Here is a 4522-nt window from a genome sequence, read left to right as displayed (position 1 = left end):
GCTCCCACGAGCATCAGGTGTTGGTCCAAGCAAAATGCAGTCCTTGACAATTTGGCTCCTTGTCTATTAGTTCGCTTCTGAAGATTTTGGTTTTCTTTACAGTGAGTTGTAATCCATTGAGTTTTCAGCAGCAAGTGCTTCAAGTCCTCCTCCCTCTCAGCAAGCAAGGCTGCATCGTCTGCATTTGAAGCTTCATAAGCCCTTCTCCGATATTCCAGTCTCCCAGAGAGTCCAGCTTTTGGGGTTGTCTGCTCAGCATGCAGACACGGTGAAAGGACCCAATGCTGATGCGCACCATCCCTGATTTTAAACCTTGCACTATTCCTTCGTTTCCGTAACGACTGCTTCTTGGTCTGTGTACAGGTTCTGCATAGGCAACATGAAGTGTTCTGGATTCTCTGTTCCTCACAACGGTATCCATTAGTTTGTTCTGATCCACCCAGTGCATACTCAATAAAACACAAGTGAACATCTTTCTGGTGTTCTCTGCTTTCAGCCAAGATCCATCTGAAATCAGAAATGATATTCCCTCATTCCACATTCTCTTCTGAATCCAGCTAGAATTTCTGGTAGTTCCCTAGGATTATACTGCTACAATTGTTTTGTTTTTAAAAAAAATAATTCTATTGGGGGCTCATACAACTCTTATCACAATACACACATCCATCCATTGTGTCAAGCACATTTGTACATTTGTTGCCACCATTGTTGCCATTCTTTTTCTTTTTTGTCTTTTAGTCATTTATTTAAGTGCAACCATCCAGGAGGAATGTTAGAGCTTATTAAAAGCAGCCACATCCACTGATTGCACATAGTCTGAGAAGCAGTTATCTATTCTTCCAGCACATCTGTACCAACTTTATCATCTTCAACTACACACTGTCTTTGAATTTTTTAAATTCCATACCCCACTGCAACGAGCTTGGACAAGCCCCAGACCACGCTGTCTGCTTGAATGCTTCTGATGCCTCTTGCAATGTTGCCATATCGGTCTCATCATCCCACGGTTTCACATCTAGTAAGACGGAAGACTTGGCAACAAGTGCAGGCGTCTTGGCTCTCTTTGACTCATACTGTTCTTCACTTTCTTCCTCCTCCTCAGATCCAAAGAGATCAATGTCGTCATCATCCTTACTGTCTGCAGCGCCACGTCCTGTGGTGTCTTCCACATTAGTAGGGCTGTACTTGCCCAAAGCTTTCTTTACTCCTGGCAAATGGGCCTTTTCCTTTTCAGACAACGTGATGTGATTATACCAACATAGGGCATGATACAAGTCAGCGGGTGGAGGGCCAGAGATTGTTTCAAACACTGCCACATCTGCTTGTGATGGCACAGACCCTTCGATGTGCTCTTATTGGCCAGGTAATCATTGAGCACCTGAAGGCCGACAGGGCTTTTCAAGTCTCCAAAACCTATGGTGGGGCTGTACCAGGAGGTGGGTGGCAGCCGAGGAAAAGAGGGTTGCAGACAAAAGGGTAGAACTCTAAGATATGGGACAAAAACGGCCCCATCATCATTTTCAAAACATTTTCTTTCTACTTGAACCCTTGGTATCAGCTCCTCATTTTCCCCCTCCCTCCCTCCCAAACCTTTGATAATTTATAAGGTATTATTATTATTTCATGTTTTACACTGATCGATGTCTCCCTTCACCCACTTTTCTATTGTCTGTCTCCCTGGGAGGGGGTTATATGTAGATCATTGTGATCTGTTCCCCCTTTCTCCCCCCACCTACCCCTTACCCTCTTGGTATCATTACTCTCATTATTGGTCCTGAGGGATTTATCTTTCCTGAATTCCCTGTGTTTCCAGCTCTTATCTGTACCTGTGTACATACTCTGGTTCTAGCCAGATTTGTAAGGTAGAATTGGGATGATGATAGTGGGGTGGGGTGGGGGGGGAGCAATAAAGAACTAGAGGGAAGTTGTATGTTTCATTGACGCTATATTGTATCCTGATTAGCTCATCTCTTCCTTGTGACCCTTCTGTAAGGGGATGTCCAATTATCTAGAGATGGGCTTTGGGTCTCCACTCTGTACTCCCCCTCATTCACATTGATATGATTTTTTGTTCTGCCTCTTTGATGCCCGATACCTGATCCCATTGACACCTCATGACCACACAGGCTGGTGTGCTTCTTCCATTTGGACTTTGTTGGTTCTCAGCTAGATGACTGCTTGTTTGTCTTCAGGCCTTTAAGACTCAAGATGCTATATCTTTTGATAGCTGGGCACCATCAGCTTTCTTCACCACATTTGCTATGCACCCATTTTGCCTTCAGCAATCGTGTGGAGAAGGTGAGCATCACAGAATGCCAGGTTATTAGAACAAAGTGTTCTTGCATTGAGGGAGTACTTGAGTAGAGGCCCAATGTTGGTCTGCTACCTTGATACTTAACATATAAATATATGTACATAGATCTATTTCCCTATTGTTCTATATAAATATATTTACAGATGTACATGCCTGTATTTAGACCTCTATAAATGCCCTTTACCTCCTAGTTTTTTCCTCTATTTCCTTTTATTTTCCTCTTGTCCCATTCTCATGTTCAGCCTTCATTTGGGTTTCAGGAATGCCCTTGATGAAGCCCTACCAGGCATCCTACACCATCCTCGCCATCGATTTTAGATCACTTGTTCCCCTGTCCCTGGGTTTGTTAACACCCACTTCCTTTCCCTGCCTCCCCTCTCCCATGTCCCCCCGGAAGCATTGGTCCCATTGTTTTCTCCTCTGGATTGTTTATCCCGCCTATCTTCTCTAGATAAACATGCAGGAACAATAATAAGCACAAAAACAAGGCAGAGCTAAACAAAACAACAAAAGAAAACAAAACAAACAAACAACAACAACAAAAAGAAAAGCCTAAAAACCAGCAGTTCTCAACCAGTGGGTCGCTACCCTTTTGGGGGTTTAATGACCCTTTCACAGGGATCACCAAAGACCATCGGAAAACACATATTCATACACCCACATGCAGCTATGCCCACATACGAGTACCTGGAGTGAAGACGGTTACCCATGCTACACCATGCTTCAAGTCAAAATTTCATTTATTTGTCATTAGAAATAAATATTTCATAATATGGAATTACATATTGTATTTGTGATTAATCACTAGGCTTTAATTATGTTCAATTTTTAACAATGAAACTATATCCTACATATCAGATATTTACATTAAAATTCATCAAAGTATCAATATTACAGTAATGAAGTAACAACGAAAATAAGTTTATGGTTGGGGGTATCCACAACATGAGGAACTGTATTAAAGTGTTGTGGCATTAGGAAGAAGGTTGAGAACCACTGCTATAAACACTTTCAGGTCTCTTTGTTGACCTTTCAACGTATTTTCTGGTCGAGTCTGATGGGGTGCCATGCCCTGGCCCCAAAGTCTATTTTTAGTATTCCCCAGGGACTTCATTGCTTTGCTCCCCTTGCTGCTCTGTTTCACGCCCTTAGTGTTCTGCCCCAGCGTTTCCGGGCACAAGTCCTGCACTGTGCCTCCAGTGTTAGCCCTCATAGTGCTATGGGTCAGTGAGAGATACCCTGTCTCGTGGTGGGGCCCGTCCTATGGTGCCTCTGTGCTTTGGCTGCTCTGAACAGGAATATCGTCCTCAGGGCTTGGTGGCCCAGGATGTGTTCCACTCTCTCTCCTTCCCTCTTCTTTTGCTCCTGTGAGCTCTGATCCGATGTGCCCCTCTCCCTGAGCTGTAGCTTCAGTGCTGTCCTCTGTAGTGCATTCTTCTGGGAGGGAAAGGGGGGGGTGGGGTTGTTCACGTAGTTAGGAATGGGGCAGGCCCCAGTGTAACATACTGGCATGAAGCAGGGAATCTGTAGAGAGGTCTGTGGGGACTGCTACAATTGTTTTTTAAATTATCTTCAACAAAATTTCACTTGTATGTCATATTTATGGTATTGTTAGATCACATCCACATTCTCTTGGTCTCCGCTCTCTTTGTAATGGACACACATACATGGATCTCTTTCAGTTGGTTGAGCAGGTAGCTGTTGTCTACATTTCTTGGCAAAGGCAAATGAGTGCTTCCAGTACTTTAACTTTTTGAAGCATTTCCATTGATATGTTCTCAGTTCCCAGAGGCTTGCTTTTTGCTAGTCCCCATCAGCAGATGGAGGACTTGAAAGCTTTCCTCCCTCCACATTTATAGATGAACCCTGCTTTGAGGTGACAGCTTGTTCCCAGTCATAATTTGAATTCCTCCCACCTTGAGGCACCCATCTTCTGGCATTATATTTGACACTCTTCTGCCGCAGTCTGTAAGGTTTACCATAGAGAACCACTTAGAAATGGACAGCCGATTCCTTCTTCAGTTTATTAGTCTGGCAGCCCCACTCACCCCTCTCTACTGTGCGTGAACCTGCTGGTATTTACTTATAGGTGCATAGTTTCTAGTCTCACAGCATGCAAGTCACACAGTATGTCAAGCTGATTAATGGTGGCTATAAAGATAGTATTTATAAAGTTATAAATATAGTATTTTTAAAAAATTAAAACTT

The 4522-nt window shown here is 43.4% G+C and overlaps 1 pseudogene; it reads right to left on the bottom strand.

Moving 5' to 3' along the window:
* Positions 1-772: 772 nt before the first annotated feature.
* On the bottom strand, positions 773-4244 carry LOC101648554 (annotated as a pseudogene).
* Positions 4245-4522: the final 278 nt, after the last annotated feature.

The sequence above is a fragment of the Echinops telfairi genome, unplaced genomic scaffold, assembly GCF_000313985.2.
Source record: "Echinops telfairi isolate 266 unplaced genomic scaffold, ASM31398v2 ScPeMD7_3;HRSCAF=10, whole genome shotgun sequence".
NCBI lineage: Eukaryota > Metazoa > Chordata > Mammalia > Afrosoricida > Tenrecidae > Echinops > Echinops telfairi.
This window is presented reverse-complemented; position numbering and strand designations above follow the sequence as displayed.